Consider the following 19,774-nt stretch of genomic DNA (forward strand, 5'->3'; position numbering starts at 1 on the left):
TATAGTAATTGGAAGGCAATGCTGTGGGTTTGCAGCAACTGTAAATTGTGTTTTAGAGATCCCTATGGAGCAAGTAGGAAATGTAGAGGAAAAGTTAGTGTTAAAAAGAAGGAGAAAATAAAATAAAAAGGCAGGTGTGATGTGATGAAACCCACTTTCAGGTTTGGCAAATTGAAAATCAACAAAATTATTGTGGATATTAAAGAGGTTAAAAAATGTCTTGTCAAATGTTAACGATAAATTTGCAATAAAATATATTCAGAAATAGATATTTGGAATAAGATTGAGAAAGGAATTTAAATTACTCCTGACCAAACTTTTGGTGGCCTTCCTGACAGGAAAAATTAATTGGTCTCATTTAGGAGATTAAAGTAGTCCCAAATAGAAAATGATTTTATTGAGATAAAAGCCCTTGGAGATTATATTCCAAGGTGGGTGAAGAAAATTCGTGGTGATATACTGGATTTTAGAATATTAATTGTGTTGAATACTCTTGATGCACATTGATTGTGTTACAAGGCTGCATGATTGATTGAGTGAGGCAAGATACAAATAGGAGTGCTGTTAGATTACCTCTGTTAATCTACAGAGGTGTTTTCTACACTATACTAACTTACTAGCTGTTTTCCTTTGAAAAACGAAAAAATGACCAAGAGGAGCGAACATGTTCTCATAGTTAGAGACTGAAACTTTTGTTATGGAAGTTTAATAATATAGTCTTCATTTTATCACTGGCTCATGAAGGAATCCAATGTCCCATTTGGTGAGCTTGATTATCCCCTCTGGTGTTTTTCCATACTCTATGCTAAATATTAAGCCATGATATTATATCATTGAGTGGAGTTGCTAGGCCATAAAAAAAATACAGTAAGCCTTTCAGAATTGCAATTTCCAAAAGAAAAAGACCTTAATAATAAAAGCATCTAACTGAAGACACTTGGTATCAGGCTGGGGGCAAGAAATGGAAGGAGGGCTCTATGAACCTTAAATTTCCCAGTGTGATTTATGCAACATCATTACATCTAAGTAAACCCTTCTTTCACAAGCCCTTTTACAGTTAAGGAAAGACTATTATCTGGAAAGAGCGTGTTGACACATCAATTTCTGTCTTTAGCTTTGTAATTTCAGTTTGGGCTAACAAGTAAAAATGTGGAAGGTTATATAACTGTTGCATCAGTAACGAGATCAATAAATAATTGTGGACTCAAGATATGCAATGAAATACATAATCAAGATAAATGGATTATGGGGTACCATTGAATCAGATACTTAAAAATATTAAGGAGAGTAGAGTTGGGTAATTTACTTTAACAACAGAAAAGCTCACTGGTGCAAAGTTACTCATCCGATTTTTAATAATCATAAGGAAGAAAGGAAAGATTACCTTTCTGACCTAGCCAGGGTTGGAGTAGACAGTGGGTATGAGTTAATCACCAGCACAATCACGGAGCAAGGCAGAGGGAACTACTGGGCTTCTTCTTTATTAGGTTAACACAGGTTGAGTGATGCCTCTCAAGGCCAGAACTCTTTTTGTTCTTATCTGAGGTAATCTCTAACTTAGGACCAAAATCCTAAAGGGAAAGAGGTTTAGGGGAGCTCCTCTGTGAACTTCTGGAAGGTGATAATGTAGTAGATGTGCGGGATAGGTGCATGGGGTAGGGGATGTAGTTTGGGGCTCGGAGCCTTGTTCTGGAGTAAGCCTGTCTCAGTTCAAATCCCACCTGAACCAGTTGGACAAATAATTTAATTTCTAAGCATTAGTTTCCTTTTGGACAAAATGGGGGCAGTAATCTTCACAACAATGTATTGAGGATATTTTAGAAGTGTGTTAAAGACTGGATGATGGTAACATGAAAGTGACCCCAAGTGGCAAAGCACCTGCCTGCTATACGCCAAACTGTGTGTTAGAGATGAATAGGACATATAACATTTCATCAAGGATCTCAAAGCCCAGGATGGGAGAGAGTGGGATTGGGTATGGAGATAAGAAAATGGAATTAAAAATTATTTTGGAGGTAAATCTACAGAATTCAATAGGGTGTTGGAGTTGTAGGAAGAAAAATTGTCGAGGATAGCTCCTGGGTTTTGGCACCTGGATAAATGGTGGAGACATTTAATAAAATAGGTAACAGTGAGAAAGGTGGATTCTAGGGGAGTATAATGGGTCCTGTCTGAGGTATTGGCCACTCAAGAAATGAGAAGTGTGCTTTATTTAGGGTGCAGGAACCAATTACTCACCCTTGAGTACTAATCTTCCTCTTTAGGAGTGCTTGCCTCAAGCCACACAGTGTAAGCACTGTCCTCCAGTTAATTAATACACAAATTTATGTAACTAATATTATATTAAATACATTCCTTTTCCTATCTCTGTTCTCACTGGCCCAATCATCAGGAGTGCCTTCTATTTACCTGCATGCTGACTATCCTTCATAGCTCTATTGGCTTATAACATAGATCATTGATCTGCTCTTGTGCTTGTCTGTAGGTCTATAGGGTGAAGCAAAAATAGCATGGGCTCAAATTTAGGATTTGCTAGTTACAAGGTTGCATCAGCTTGGAAAAGTTCCTTAATTAAACTTTCAGAGCTTGTTTTCTCATTCATAAAGTTAGCAAGGTTACCACAAAGGATAACTGTAAAAATCAGATGAAAAAGTTTACACAAAGTGACTAATCATGATGCTGACACATGGTCAATGTCCAATACTTGTCTGTAGAATTAAATTTAGTGACCTGCTTGTCTAAATAGAATCGATGTTATCTTATGGGGCTGATAATAATACTTACTTCATAGAGTTGTGTGGATTGAAGGCAGTAATATATGTAAATCACCCCCCACCTGCCTGCCACATAAGAGGTAGTCTCATACTGACAGCTACCTCTAAATATTCTTTCTTTTTGGGCAACACTTTTAGTTCTTCCACAGTACCTAACAATAAATGAATATTTAAAAACCACCTGTTGATTTAATGTATTCTACGTCCAGTTTTTCTAAGATTTCCATTATTCTTACTTGAATTCTAAATTTCACAAGGACCAGCATACTTTTTCTAGGATGGGTACACAGAATGGCTGGCAGGTCTAATGTTTCTTACTGTGTATTCTAGAAGCTTTGAGATATACATTTGGTTTCTTTCTCAGCCGAGTAAGTGCAAATAAAAAACAGTTTTTACTGCTCTTTCAGCACTGGAAGTAAAATCTGATGAAATACTATAAGGACATGTATATACTCTTTATTTTTACTACTTTTGAATTAGTATAAAAAGCTTAGAAAAGTAAGAACCATAATTGTGGTATTTTCAAAGACAATCTTAGAATTCTTCCCTTCAAGTGCACTGAGTCTAGGGTAGAGATCTACAGTGATGGAACAAATGCCAGTTGGGGGAACATGAGGAACATTACTCGGTGTTCAGTTTTCTTTATTTGCCTACAGACCTAGGATATACACTGAGAGATTCTACTAGCCTTTTCCATTTTTAGTTAGAAGGAATGGCTTGGAAATTAATTAAATGCAGAGGAGGTGAGCATTTTACATTTCATTTAAGTAGAATATTGAGATTTTAAATAAATTTTAATGTGTTTAATGTGTTGCTGTTTTTTAGATTGCATGTGCTAGGTTTAAAATACTATATATTTTATAAATCAGAATAATTTTCCTATAGATGTATAGTTCATTGAAATTCATAAAGTGAGACATTTATATGTGCTCACTTATTTAGTATATATTTATAGAAATACCATTATGCTCCAAATGCAGTCCCAAAGAAAGTAATTTCTCTTCATTCCACAAATAACTCTGAACTGAATGCTCATACGATGACTGTTCTATGAATCTTAGTGTTTATTGGACCATCAGAGATCTCTTAGTACAATCTAGACCTATTGGGCTAAACCTCTACAGTAGCAACTATGATTGCTGTTGATCTGGATTTTCCTTAAATATTTTTTGATTAAACTTATTTGAAATAATTGTGGAATCACATTCAATTATAAGAAATAGAGATCTCATGTATCCTTCACACAGTTTACCTCAATGGCAAAAATTTTGCAAAAACAGTAGTACAGTATCTGAACCAGGATACTGATACTTGTAAACCCAAGGTACAGAACATTTCCATCAACACTAGTCCGTCTCAGTTGCATATTTATAGCACACCTATTTCCCTCCCATCCCTATGCTCTCCTTGACCTCTTCAATGAAACCATAATCTGTTCTCTGTTTCTATAACTTTGTCACTTTAAGAGTGTTCTCTCAATATAGGTAGGTAAACTTTTGTGGTTGTATTTTTTTTAATTAATTTATTTATTTTCATTTATTTATTTTTGAGAGCACACAGGGGACAGGCAGAGAGAGAGGGAGAGAGAATCCCAATCAGGCTCCACACTGTCAGTGCAGAGCTCGTTGCAGGGCTCGAACTCATAAACCGAGAGATCATGACCTGAGGCAAAATCAATAGTGGGATGCTTAACCAACTGAGCCACCCAGGAGCCCTTGGAGTTGGAATTTTTTCACTCAGCATCATCCTGTGGAAGTTGCTCCAGGTTGTTAGCTGCATCAATAGCTTGTTACTTTTAATTGCCAGATTATTTGGTGATCTGGATGTATTACAGTTTATTTAACCATTCACCCATTGAAGGAAACCTGGGTTGTTTCCAGTTTTAGGTTATTACAAATAAAACTGTTATAAACATTTGTATACAGGTACTTGTGTAAACACAAGTTCTCACTTCTCTGGGATAAATGCCCAGGAGTGCAATTACTCGGTCTTAGGCTAGTTACATGTTTATTTTTAAAAGAAATTGTCACGTTGTTTTTCAAAGAGGCATTATCATTTTACATTCCCACCAGCAATGTGTGAAACAATCAACTTTCTTAACATCCTTGTCATCATTGGGTGACATTATTATTTTTGATTTTAGCCCTTCTGATCAGTGCTGTGTTGCATTGTGGTTTGAATTTGTATTGAATAATAGCTCATGATTTTGGCTATTATTAAACATCTTTTCATGTGCTTATTTGACATTGGTATCTCTTTTTCAGTGGAATGTCCCTTCTTGTCTTCTGCCCATGTTCCAATGGGCTTCTCTGCTTTTTTACTGTTGTAAATGTGCTTTATATATTCCAGATCCTAGTCTTTTGTCAGATTTATGGTTTGCAAATATTTTCTCCCACTTGTATAGCTTGTCCGTTTCTCCATTCAACAAGGTCTTTCACAGGTTTTTAGTGTTGATGAAGTCTAATTTATCAAATTTTCCTTTAATGAATTGTGCTCTTAGCCTAAGAACTCTTTGCTCACCCCTAAATCCTGAAGATTTTTCCCCCAGTGGTTTTATAGGTTTACAGTATACATTTTATCCTGTGATCTAATTTTAATTAGATTTAATTTTTGTACAAGGAATAAGACCAAGATTTGAAACTCTCTTTTTTTGCCTATGATGTTCAGTTACTCCATCATTTGTTGAAATGGTCAATTTCTCTTCATTGAAATGCCTTTGTACCTTGTCAAATACAATTTGGACGTATTTATGTGGGTCTGTTTCTGGGTTCTGTATTCTGTTTTAGTGATCGATGTATTTACCCCTCAGCTAATACCACAGTGCCTTCAGTATTGTAGCTGTATAATAACTGTTGAAATCAGGCAAAATGGTTCCTCTTGATGTGTTTTTCTCTTTCACAATTGTAGGTATTCTAATTCTTTGGCCATTATATGTAAATTTAAAAATGATCTTATCTGTATCTATAAAAATTACTGTGGAATTTGTTAGAATTGCATCAAACCTATATATAAATTGGGGGAGAATTAGCATCTTTATTAGGTTGAATCTTCTAATCTAGAACATGGCATGTCTCCCATTTATATAGATATGTTTTGATTTATTTCATCAGGTTATATAATTTTCTACATAAAAGTCCTGTACTACTTCTGTTTGATTTGTATCTAAGAAGTTCATTTGGAAATGGTGTTGTATTTTTAGTGTTGTGTCCTTATTTTCTTTGCTGGTATATAGAAATACACTTTATTTCCTTTCCTTTTGTTGTTTTGTTAATTACACCAGCTAGAATTTCCAGCACTCTGTTGATATGGTGACAGGGAACATGCTTGGGTTTTCTTGATCTCAGATGGAAAGTATTCAGTCTTTCCCCATACAGTGCAGATTACGTGCTCTTTGCTGAGTTTAGGAATTTCCCCTCTATTCCTAATATTTGTGTGTGTGTGTGTTTGTGTATCTGCGTGAGTTCTATCATGAATGGCTATTGAATGATAAAAAATTCTTGTTCTATATTGATGGATACGATGATGTGATTTTTCTTATTTAGTTTAATCATATGGTAGGTGACCCTGGTTGCTTTTCAAATATTAAACTAGCACTTCTTCCTGGAAATAACCCCTACTTGGTAGGGGTGTATGATTTTTTTCATGTTATTGAATTCTCTATATGTAGTTTTATCTTTTTTTGTACTGTTTTTGGTTTTAAAATTAGGGTAATACTAGCTTCATAATATGAATTGAGAAATTCATATTTTTTGGAAGAGATTGTGTAGACTTTGTGTTACTGCTTCTTTAAATATTTGGCTGAATCATTTAGTGAGACCATATGAAACTGGAGATTTCTATTTTGGGAGTCGTTTAATTAAAAAATAACTTTTCTTGGGGCACCTGCATGGCTTAGTCGGTTGAGCCTCTGACTTTGGCTCAGGTCATGATCTCATGGTTCATGAGTTCGGGCCCCGTGTCCGGCTCTGTGATGACAGCTCAGAGCCTGGAGCCTGCTTTCTGATTCTGTGTCTCCCTCTCTCTCTACTGCTCCCCTGCTCACACTGTGCCTCTATCTCTCAAAAATAAACTCAAAAAATACATTTTAAAAATTAACATTTCTTAATATTTATGAGCTTTATTAAATTATTTCACATTGAGTGAGTTGGGTAGTTTTTTTTAGAAATTGGTTTATCTCTACTAAGTTGTCAAATTTATGTGTAGAACTGTTTTTAGTATTCGTTATTATCCATCAATAAATGTAAGGTCTATGGTGATATCCTTATTTTGCTTTAAAAATTTGTGATTCTTGTTGTTTTTTTTTTTTTATTTTTGCTAGAGTTTTGTCAGTAGTTTTCTCTTTCCAAGAGCCAACTATTTGTATTATTGATTTGGCTATTTTTAACTTCATTATTTTTTTAAGTTTTATTTTAAAGTTAAATTAGTTAACATACAGTGTAACCTTAGTTTCAGGTGTACAATACAGTGATTCAGCATGTTCATACAACACCTGGTGTTCATCACAACAACTGTCCTCCTTAATCTCTATCACCTATTTGACCCATTCCCCCTACCTCCCCTCTGGTAACCACCAGTTTGTTCTCTAGAATTAAGAGTCAGTTTCTTGGTTTGCCTCTCTCTCTCTCCACCTGCCCCCCCCCCCCACCAATGCTTGGTTGATTTGTTTCTTAAATTCCATATTCTGAATTCTGCTCTTATCTTTGTTATTTATTCTTTGTGCTTGCTTTGAGCTCATTTTGCTCCTTTTCTCTCTCTTTTTTATTTTTTTATTTTTATTTATTTTTTTTTTTTTTAATTTTTTTTTCAACGTTTTTTTATTTATTTTTGGGACAGAGAGAGACAGAGCATGAACGGGGGAAGGGCAGAGAGAGAGGGAGACACAGAATCGGAAACAGGCTCCAGGCTCTGAGCCATCAGCCCAGAGCCCGACGCGGGGCTCGAACTCACGGACCGCGAGATCGTGACCTGGCTGAAGTCGGACGCTTAACCGACTGCGCCACCCAGGCGCCCCTTCTCTCTCTTTTTTAAATAGGTTCTTGAAGTGGAAAGTTAGATTATTGATTTGAGATACTTTCTTCTTTGCTAAGGTATACATTTAGTGCTATACATGTTCATTGTTTAAGCTGTGTCTCAAACTTTTGATATATTGTATTTTCGTTTTTATTCTGTTCAGTGTATTTCTAAATTTCCCTTGAGACTTCCTCCTTGGCTCATGGAATATTTAGAAGTGTATTTGGTTTCCAACTGTTGGGCAATTATCCCATTGTCTTTCTGTTACTGATTTCAAGTGTGATTCCAGTTTTGTCAACATACTGTATAGTTTTCAATTATTTTAAATTTACTAAGGTTTGTTTAGTGGTCCAGGATATGATCTACATGGTATATATTCCATGTGTTCTTCAAAAGAATGTACTTTGTAGTTGTTAGGTAGACTGTTGTATGCACACCAATTGGCTTCTTGGTTGATAGTGTTGAATAGGTGATTTCCTGTTTGGTTGCTTCATGAATTGTGAGAAGGGCATTGAAGGTTTTGGTTTTTTTTTTTTTTTTATGTTGTTTGTTTTTTGTTTTTGTTTTTGTTTTTGTTTTTTGAGTGTTTATTTTGAGAAAGAGGGAAAGAGAGCACGTGAGAACATGTTAGTGGGGGGAAGGGCAGAGAGAGGGGGGAGAGACAATCCCAAACAGACTGTGTACTATCAACACAGAGCCCAATGCAGGGCTCACTTCCATGAACCATGAGTTCATGACCTGAACCGAAATGAAGAGTCAGACACTTAACTGAGCCACCGAGGCACCCCAAGGGCATTGAACTTCTAACTAGAATCTTGGATTTATTTATTCCAACATTCAGTTCCATCAGTTTTTGCCTTACATGTTGCAGCTCTTTTCCTTAGTGCATACACATTTAATATGACTGTCTTTTTAGTGGATTGACACTTTTATACTTTGTAATACTATTTTTTTCCTCTAGTAATTTTGTTTTCTCTGAAGTCTGTTTCATCTGATACTAACATAGCCATTCCTTTCCACTGACAAACGTTTGAATGATTTCTTCTGTTTTAACTTCCAGCATGCCTGTGTATTTGAAGTGAATTTTTTGTAGACAGTATACAGTTGTGTCATTGTAAAAATCCACTCTACCAATTACTGTTGTTTTATTGATATCCTTAGACCATTTAAATTTAATGTCATTATTGATATGTTAGAGTCTGTCATTTTGATGGGGGCTTACCCTCTTCCTTCGTCTACACCTTTTGATGCTTCCTGATTGCTGACTTCCTAAGCTCCAAGTACTGGAATATCTAAGGCAAAAACAAAACCCAGGCAACTGACTACCATGTAGTTCCTTGGGTTCTAAGGCCCCTAACTGGTCTTTTTCATTCCACATTTCAGAGTTTTATGTTTGCTTGTATATCATTTCCCAGTTTTTAATTATACCTAACAGGAGAAACAGAGAAAGTTACATGTATTTCATCTTCTTGGAAATGAAGTAAATATTTTAAAAGAGAGGAAATTTTGTGCTATATCAAACATTTCATTTCATTTTTAATGTTTCTAATTCCAGGGAAATATTCTTTACATTAGATGGAAATATATTTTCTACCTGACAACTCCATCTATTAGCTCTCTCTCCTGTCTTTCCACTGATGACAACTCCTTCAAACACAAACACACATAGCCTTTCTCCAGTTAAAATACACTGATACAGCAATGTTCTTACACTAGGAACAGATGTACAAATTACTTCCCTGTAAGTCCTACCCTATTGTATCTTGGTTCTGCTTAGGCTTCATTCCTAATGATGATAGGCTTATACATCTGGAACTACACTACATCATTTTTTTGCTTGTTTGACTTTGTTGAGTACCTACTATCTGCTATTCCTAGAACCCTCAGCAGCTCATCTGGAAGGTGTTTATCCATTTAACAAAAAGATACCTACTAGGCTTTCAAGTAAAGGTTTCAGGTAGGAAAATGGATCTATAAATAGAGTTGAAATTAGGAAAGGAGTTATAAATTTAAAAATTTTAGATGACATTGTATTTTTAACAACTGAATATAAAATCACAGAGCAGTGCCTGGCTGGCTCAGTTGGTAGAGCACCTGACTCTTGATCTCAGGGTGGTGAGTTCAAGCCCCACGTTTGGCATGGGGCCTCCTTAAAAACAATCACCGAGGAACTGGGGGTGTGTAGAATAGTCACAATAACCTAGAAGTGATTGATATTCATTGAACATTAGAGAAACAGAAGAACAGAAGAGATTAAGAAGGACACAGTCTCTGCTCTGATCCTGTTTACAATATGCAAGTTAGGAGAAGAATAAATCTCATCTTCTGATTAAGAAGTTTCTGTGCTGTAAAAATATAAATCTTGATATTATTTTGAATGGCACAAAGACTAAGTTCTACTCTAAACTACTATAAGAGACATGACCTCACACACATCCCTATTTTTGTGGCCTCTTGGGTTGTTCTCTTTGCATTGTCTGTACCATCTTCCTTTTGCCTTTTTTCCTAGCTAACAATGACTCATCTTTGACTCGATTGGCTCTAACACTACCTTCCCTGGAATATTTCCACAGTTACTACCAGGGCCTCCTTTATAACATATATTAACCTAAAATTATGATGAAAAGCAGAACAACTTAATATAGATTGACTGATACTCATCATCTTCCTTGCTTTCCATCCATTTCTAGACTTTCCTCACCCTTTGGGAGCACTGGTGCTAGGCTATGAGGCTTGCCTGGTAGGATAAACCAGGTCCATAAGAAATAGAAGTCCCTGATTATACTTACCAATCTGTGGGATGCTTTATATCTCTTCTTTCATTTAATAGATGCATAAACTGAGGAACAGGACAGCATTTCACTTGTCTAACTTCAGAAAGTTACTGAGTTCCCAGAAAGTAGACACTAAGACAAGAATTCTTATCATAGGGATTTATAAAAAGAGTGTTTCCAGGAGAAGAGCGGTAAGGGAAGAAGAATATGGAAGATGAGGAATATGGCAGGGAAAGCTAAGCAAGGATGTGGACTTGGCTGGGAGTAATTTAAATCTTGTCCCGCAGGGCAATCTGGACCATTCAGTTTACCAGAGTTAGTCTCACCTTGAGGCAAGGGATGTTAGCATTTTTGCCTCCCTTATTAATCAGTTATTGGCAGCTAGCTGGCCCCTGTATGCAATGGAATGCCCTGATAAAAGAAGCATCAGTTAGGTCCTGTTATAACTTTTTATATTGATAGCATGTCAAAATGATAATATTTGAGGTAAATTGGGTTAAATAGAATATATTATTAAAATTAATTTCACTTGTTACCTTTTCTGTAATATGGTTAAAAGAAGCTACCATTCATCCAAGGAAAACTCTAGGGGACATTTTTTGGGAGCCAGCATCCATAGCATCAAGGGGGTGGGTGAACTGACCCAGTGAAGGGTAACTTGGTGAAAGTATCTGCCACAGTGCACACTTTGAATCAATCAGATCCATCTAGTTTTTACATTAAATTTAATCCATCCAGAGGTGCCAGGGTAGTTCAGTGGGTGAAGTGTCCAGCTCTTGATTTTGGCTCAGGTCACTATCTCACAGTTAGTGGGTTAGAGCCCCGCTTCAGGCTCTGTGTTGGCAGTACGGAGCCTGCTTGGGGTTCTGCATCCCTCTCTCTCTCTGCCCCTCTCCCTCCCTCTCTTTCTCCCTCTCTCTCTGAAAATAAACATTTAAAAAAATAAATTCAATCCATCCATTTCCAACTTCTCTAGCATTCTTATTGGTCACGTTTCTGGGAAAATTTTAAGAGTAAGGTGATCAGTGCAAACTAGAGCCCCCATGACTAACTCTACCACATGGAATTTGTCAAGTTGTATGGACCAAGCTTTAGGACTTCTTTACTGCTGTCTCCTATTGTTCCACTAACTCAGCATCAACATCCTATGCCACCCAATAAGCTCATGAGAGTAGTATTCCCAAGTATGGAATATCTGAAAACCAAAGAGGTCTCCTACTGTTATGCTTTACCCTTAATGATAGTTGGTTTAAGGTCCAATACATCTTTTACTCTGGAGGGGATGCCCCAGCATGCTCCACAACTCTGGACCCTTAAGAGTTTCACCAATGTAATAGACTCTTAAAGCTTTGTAGACTCCCCCAACTTCTGGAGATCATGTGTCTTACTAAAGCATGTAGCATACTTCCCACTTACTATTCTTCAGCGATAGTGATGCCCAAAATAGTGGGCCAGTGTCCCATCCTGTGCACTGTCGAGATCAGCATTGTTCAATAGAAACATAATGCAAGGCACATATATAATTTAAGAATGTCTAGTAACTATATTACAAAAAAGGAAACAAGTGAAGTTAATTTTAATGTATTTTATTTAACCCAATTTACCTCAAATATTATTATTTTGACATGCTGTCAATATAAAAAGTTGTAACAGGACATAACTGACACTTCCTTTTTCCCTTGCCCTGGGTCTGAAAAATGAACTTTGGATGAAGTCGGACAGTCTTGAGACAGTCTGTCTCAATCGCTTACTCCTTACTCCTGTCTCAATCACTTACTCATAGAATGTATGAGTATATGGCTGGTTATTCTCTCTCAAGGAGAGAAGATGATAAAAGGAGTAGAGAGAAGACTTGGAAACAGTGGTAGGTTTCCTTTGCTATGTTTTAGGTCTAAAACATGAAGTGAGTAGCCTAGACATCCCAGCTTCTCCAACAGAACCATGGTTACATGAGCTAACCCTTGGTTCCTCTCTATAATTTCACTGGCTCCTTTCCATTTTTAGAAAGCATAGCTGAAATCAGGAGAGCAGGCATGAAATTATGACAGGAATAGTCTAGAACCAATTTCACTTACAAAAAAAAGAAACCATTGGCCAACTTTAATACTTTAGTACATTTTATGACATGTTAGTCCCTCTTAAGAACTAAACTTGTGGCTGTAGTCATTCACAGCTTTGCTCTAAATGACATTAGAAATGATCTATTCTGATACCCTCATTTTTCTGATGACCTCCCAGGTAAGCCTTGTAAATCTGTAGATTGGCACCTCTTTGTATGTTTCTTGTTCAGCAGTCGCCTCTGTTTGCTCAGCATTTATTTTTATGTTTAACAAAAGGATGTGGATTATGTTATGTTATAATTGAAAGCCACCAGCACAAGCAGACTAAATCCAATTCCTCCTCATTTCAGTCAAATTTCACATTTCATTATGATAGAATTAATTTGATGGCCAAATCTGGAATGTTACTGCTTTCCAGCTAGATTTGCTTCCAATTTAACATCCTAACTATGCTTGTAAAATAGACAATAAAACAATCTTTTCTGATTTGGGAAATACTCTTGATTCTTCATTTCTCTCTGCTCCACTGTAACATTTTAGCTGAGTTTTATGGAACAATCACTTTCCTCATCTAATTACTGCAATTCCCTGGTAGATGGCCTCCCTGGCCCTGCAATAGCAAAATTATCATAAATACACAATTCCACTGCCAGCATCTCATCTTGCACATGCGTCAGTGAGCAGAACTAGGTTTTTCTCTCCATAAATGTGTTCTTGCTAAATTGACAATTTTCACGTGAGCCAATCAAGTCTGTCTTTGACATTCCAGCACATTTCTGAGAAAGTTAATCTTGCCTCATAGGTGCTCTTCAGGTTTGGCTCCTAGTGCTTTCCAGCAGATAAACACTGAGGCTGGCTCTGCGGCTGCACAATCCTTACTTTCCTTTCCTATACTTCAAAACGCTCTTCCAATAAAGGGGAGGAACCATTGGCTCTTACCAGTTCACCTGGCTATTCTTTTCATAGCAAGAGGAGAGTACAAACAGATCTGTGCTTACGTTTCCAGTCTAATTCTCCATGATTTCCAAGTGTGAATATTATGTTTGCATTATATTTCCAAATCATAGTTCCCTGAATATATATGCCACTTTCACATACCTGTGCTGTTGGGACCCATCTTTCCTCTGCTGAAATGTCATTCCCTCTACTTGGGTCCTGTTTCACTTACATTCATCTTGAAAGCTTGGCTGGATGAGCTTGTTTTGCTAAGCGTACCCTGCCCTAACCTCTCACACCTTGATTATGGTGCTTTGCATATTCCATCCTAGTTCCTGGGTTACATATCTTCCTTCCTCCATTAAATTGGTAATTTAGGCTTTGGAGTAAGACATGTGGTTTCAAACTCCAACTTTACTACTTTTTTTTTCCTTTACTGACAAATGACCTAAACACAGAGGTTACAAGCTTGGGATCTGGCATCAGAAAAATTAAGGATTGACTATGGGCTATGTTACTAAAAATGCTGTGTGGTATCAGGCCAGTTTCTCATATTCTATCACTCTATTTGTTCTTTAGTATAATAAGGGTAATAAAAGTAATGACCTCCTAAAGTGGTTAGGATTAAGTGAGGTGAAACACACTCTCAGACTCACATAGAAAGTCAGCTATGTTACTGAAATGCTAAGTCTCACTTTCCACATCTGTAAAATGGGGTTAACACAAAGCTATTGTGAGGAAACAGCATGATGCCTGATGTTTAGTTGGCACTTGATAAGTTATATTGAATGAATGAATAAATTAGTGGATTATTTTGGGATTATTGTGACATCTTGGTTTGTTTTGACCAAAGGTTATTGTGGGAAGACCAAAAGTGATGGGATTGGAATATTATATTCCTTGAACGTGTAAGAAATGTCCTTGACTCTTAACTCTAGCATTCCAAATAAGGAATACTAATAAATGTTACTCATGTGTTTTCAAATATGAACATCTAATATGTTTCCCATTTTTAAAAGCATAAATCAGAAAGCAAAATACTTGCTAATCTTGCTATTTGTTCCCAGAAATTGTAATACCATTCTTTTTTATTTCCTTGGATAAAATCTACTCTTTTAGTGGATTATGGATTAAACACACTTTTAGTTTTCCAGCTAAAAAAATCAAGTTATGGAGAAAAATAGTTGAAGTCTCAAATGACTGCTTGGAAATAAAGTTTTACGACCTAACCGATTGGTACTGGGTATATGTCTTCTTTAGAAAACACACACACACAAACACACACACACACACACACACACACACACACACACTAAGAGGGAATTTAAAAACTTGATGCATTTTTCTAAGAATGTAGTTTGCAATGAATTCTTTGCAATTTTCTTTATGATTATGTCTGTATTAAAGTGAGAGAAAAAACCCTTTTATTAAAAAAGGATAAAAATGTTTTCTATAGAGCACTTGCCCATCTGCATCAAAAGCGTTTTATTTCCCAGCTGCCATTAGTTTATATTGAATGCATATTCAGATGGGCTTCCACATACTCCGAGGTTTTTTTTTTTTTTTTCCAGTGCACATTGAGCCATGTTAGAAACCGGATTAGTTTTCAGCATAGATGAATACTGCATTTTGATAAATTCAAGTGAATAGCTAATTTCAAGTATATTCAAACTGCATTATTTACAAAACTGGGATGGTTTTTCTGATTTTTTTTTTCATATTTGCTTTCTTACTCTTGGTTCTTTAATACATGTCTTGTGTAGTGAATAGAAAGAATTTCAGTAAGTGCTGAAAAGGTTGATTTCAAGGTACTGCACCCGAACTAAGTTGTTTACATTTGGCTTTTATATTTGGATATTTTCTATATTATTAGGGATAATTTATAAAGTAGTTGTAACCTACATGATCCTGGCGAAGTAGGCATGATGAGTCTATATTTAAACAATGTTTTTCAGAAAATTTATGATAAGAGAAATAAACCTATAAGTAAAATTATACTGATATAATTTCTTGCCTTTCTCCTCCTAAGGACTATTTGATCTTTTTGTTTGTTTGTTTTTTGTTTTTTTTGGTGGATTTTTTTTTTTGGTTTGTTTGTTTATTTATTTACTTATTTATTTTTTGTGGGACCTTTTAAGAGAATTAGAAGGAAAATTGAGAGAATCCAAAGCAGATTTTAGTGATGTCTAATGGAATATAAATACTGTTCCTGTAGAACAGAACTAAGAATTACATGAAGGAGGCAAATAAAAGAAGGCAAGGTAGCATGGAGAGAGTTTTCAAAGATTTTTGGGAGAGAGAGAGGGAGGTAGTAGGAGGGGGAGAGAGAGGGAATGATTTAGCTTGTGAAGAACATTGGAGGTTGTATGAGCTTCCTACTGCTGCTGAAACAAAATGCCCCTTGATGACTTAAGACAATATAAATTTATTATGTTATGGTTCTGGAAGTCATAAGTCTAAAATCAGTCTCACTGGGTTAAAGGTGCAAGGTGTCAGCAGGGCCACATTCCTTCTGCAAGCTGTAGGAGAGAATCTATTTTCTTACTTCTTCCAGTTTCTTCCAGAGGTTGACTATATTCTTTGGCTCCTGTCTCCCTTCTATCTTCAAAGCCAGCAGTAGCTAATCAAGACTTATGTTATATCAGTCAAATCACTATATAGCTTCTGTCTCACTTATCTACATTCAAGGACCTTTGAGCTAACACTGGGCCCACCCAGATAATCCAAAATAGTCTCATTTTAAAATCCGTTGATAGCTTGAAACCTAAACTCCACTTTGCCATGTAACATAACCTGTAACATAACATGTTCACAGTTCCTGGGCATTTAGGATGTGGGAATCTTTGGGGGCCATTATTCTGCCTGCCACAGACACCAAGCCTATAATCCTTATTTTACACAGGAAAAAAAATATTCCTAAAAAGTGTACTCCCAAAGTAAAAATACTACAATAAATGTTGTTGCAAAAATATTCAGTGACCTGACTCACAAAAAAAAAACAACAACATAGAACCTTTGAACTTCATTTGTTTTTGATGGGTTTTGTTTTGCCCATAATGGGTAGTTAGTATCTTTATAATCAATGATGAGCGTTTATGTTTCTCAGGATGTTTAATTACAACTGCCTTTAATTTGTGTGCATTGTTTTTTTTACATTTATTTGTTTTTAAGAGACAGAGAGAGAGCACAAACAGGGGAGAGGCAGAGAGAGAGGGAGACACAGAATCTGAAGAAGGCTCCAGGCTCTGAGCTGTCAGCACAGAGCCCGATGTCGGGCTCAAACCCATGAGCTGTGAGATCATGACCTGAGCCGAAGTTGGATGCTTAACCAGTTGAGCCACCCAGGTGCTCCTGTGTGCATTCTTTTTTGTGGAATTATTTTTTCTGCTGGAGGTACTTTGAAAAACAGAATTGACTAGGACTCTCATGCACCACGGTGTACTAAAGCTGTTAGTTTCATATGCTTAATTGAGGACTGAAATTCTTGAGGACAGGGCTCCTTAGTGATTTTTATTTATTTCTTATACTCAAATCCTATTTTACAGTGCTTATTCAAGTGTGTACAGTATAAGCTGTTAAATACTCTAAATGCATGGATGGATGTAGGACGGAAAGAATGAGATAGAAGTAAGATCCCTGTATGAGAAGTCAGATCTTGTTTGCCCTTAGTCCTATTGTCACCAATTTTAGTGTTGTCTTTCCATAACTCATCTGAAATGATAGGGCACAACTGTGTCATTTTTAATTTTTTTTCCCAATTCTAAAGTTCTAATTAAAACAGGGTTAGACACATATATATATATATATTTAAAAAAATTTTTAATATTTATTTAATTTTGAGAGAGAGAGAGACAGGTTGAGTCAGAGCATGAGTTGGGGGGAGACAAAGAGAGAGGGAGACACAGAATGCACGCTGGATCCATGCTCCAAGCTGTCAACACAGAGCCTGACATGAGGCTTGAACTCAAGAACCACGAAATCATGACTCGTGCCGAAGTTGGACACTTAACCAACTGGGCCACCCAGGCACCCCTAATCATACATATTTAAAAAAAATTAAGTTTATTTTGAGAGAGACACAGAAAGTGAATGGAGGAAGGGCAAAGAGAGAGGGAGAGAATCCCAAGCAGGCTCCATGCTGTCAGAGTGAAGCCCAATGTGGGGCTCACTCAGGAACTGTGAGATCATGACCCAAGCCGAAACCAAGAGTCGGACACTTAACCGACTGAGCCACCCAGGGGCCCCAAGACGTACATATTTTTAACGTCCATGGTAGTGTCTAAATGCCATCTATGGGAATGTGATTTTGATTTTATTGGGAAGCAGGAACATCAAGATCACATTGTGAGAAACAAAAACTCATAGTCCGCTAGTATGGGAGGAAGATCATCTGTCCAGCACAGGAAACCAGAGGACCAAAATAAAAATTGGGAAAAATGAAAAAGTATAATTGAGGATCTGGACATTTTTTGCTGCAGTGAAGAGTACAATGGCTTGTGGCATCCTTATTTCTCACATTTTTGTTTGCTTGAGAAGTTGTGAGGAGGTGAGGATAGTATTGTACATCCTCCCCATCCCAGAGTCTTGGACTGTACCCACTTAATTCTGAATCCTGACACACAAGGAAGCTGGGTTAGCAAAAGTTGCATCAGATAATGTGGCTTGAGGCAAGGGAAGAAGAAGCAGATCTCAGCACAGGTACACTGGAGTATTGTGAAGGCATACCGTGTGTTAATGAACCAAAGGCATGATTATCTTGGATGTGCCATTTTTCATAATGGGATACTTATTCCTCCTTCTCATTTAGTATCTGCATTGTCACACACATATTCAAATGCACACACTCCTGGCTTACAGGTACACACACACATCCTATAGAGTGAAACAAGTGGGAAATGAATGGCCATCCTTTTCAGTGGACTGATGGAAAAATAAAGTCAAATTCTGGATATGAAGAATGAACGTACGTGGTGTTCCCAAGGACTAGATCTACACCTGTCCTGTTGCTCTGCGCTTCCAAAGCCATTATCTCCTAGACACTCTCTATATTGGCAATTACAGCTTGAACCTGAAACAAATGCTGTGTTCAGACTTTTTCCCCTTAGAATTTCTGTGAGCCTGTCCGACTATCAATGTTTAACAGTGGTTCTTATTGCCTGTTCTTTTCATTATCTGGGGCAAAATGCTGAGTTCACACTTGATTTGTGCAAGCAGATTTGTGCATTAGTGACCCCCCCCCCTGCCAAAAAAAAAAAAGGCAGCCATTGAGCAAAGGTCCTTCTGCATATGACTATTCTCTTCATTTTTGTGTATATTCTTTGTATTACTATTACTGGGTTTTTTTTCCTCATCATCTTCCCCCAATGCATTAACAAAAGGGTCCTGCTGGCTTTAATTGTAAGGAAAGTGAGATGCATCCTTTTATTGGCATTAGCAGCAATTGGACCTGTCACCTGCCATAACCCTGTTGTGTATACTCAGGACAGAGAGAGGCTGGTTTATCAGACCAGGCCTCCAGGCACCTTCCCAAGTGAACAAGAAATCAAGGGCTCACAGGGGCCCTGATCATTATGAAGATATTCCCCTACAGGGCTTGAGCTGGAAGGGCTGGTTATGCCTATCCTCATGTCCTCAGACTTTCTGGCCACAGGGTCAGAATTAACAATGCCCAGAATTGCCACTCTCTGAGTGCGTCCCAAGTGGCTTGTTTCCCTGACTGTAAATCGCCCATCCTTCTCTTTTGTGTGCAGAGACCTTTGGAAATATTGAGATTCAGTGTGTGCTCTGGGGCTTGAGCTAGAAAATGAGGAATAATGACAAACCGAAAAATGTCCTCACGACTTATCTTAACAAAATATCCTCTGGTTCCTTCCAGCAGAGTCTGGACATTAGCCTTTGAATTCTACATTTAAAACTTGGCTCTAATTAGTCCAGTTCCCCTTTATAAAGTGGTACTGGATTCAAAGTGCCATACTCATTATGGTCTCTGTGCTTTCACTGATGTGGTTTGCTTGGCCTTTTGCTGTCTTACCAATCTTTGAAGGCTCAGCCCCTGTGTGAAACCCTCCCTAGTCTGTTCAATCAAGACAAGATAGCTAGCTCCCTGTGCCACCTAGTTACCTCGTGTTACTCACTTTTTTTCTTCCCCGGGGTCCCTTTCTGGCATGCATCATTTGAACTAGTGGTGCATGCCTCTGACCTTGCTAGATGTTGAGCTTTT

This window comes from Herpailurus yagouaroundi, unplaced genomic scaffold (assembly GCF_014898765.1).
Source record: "Herpailurus yagouaroundi ecotype Mexico unplaced genomic scaffold, PumYag 190, whole genome shotgun sequence".
Classification (NCBI taxonomy): Eukaryota; Metazoa; Chordata; class Mammalia; order Carnivora; family Felidae; genus Herpailurus; species Herpailurus yagouaroundi.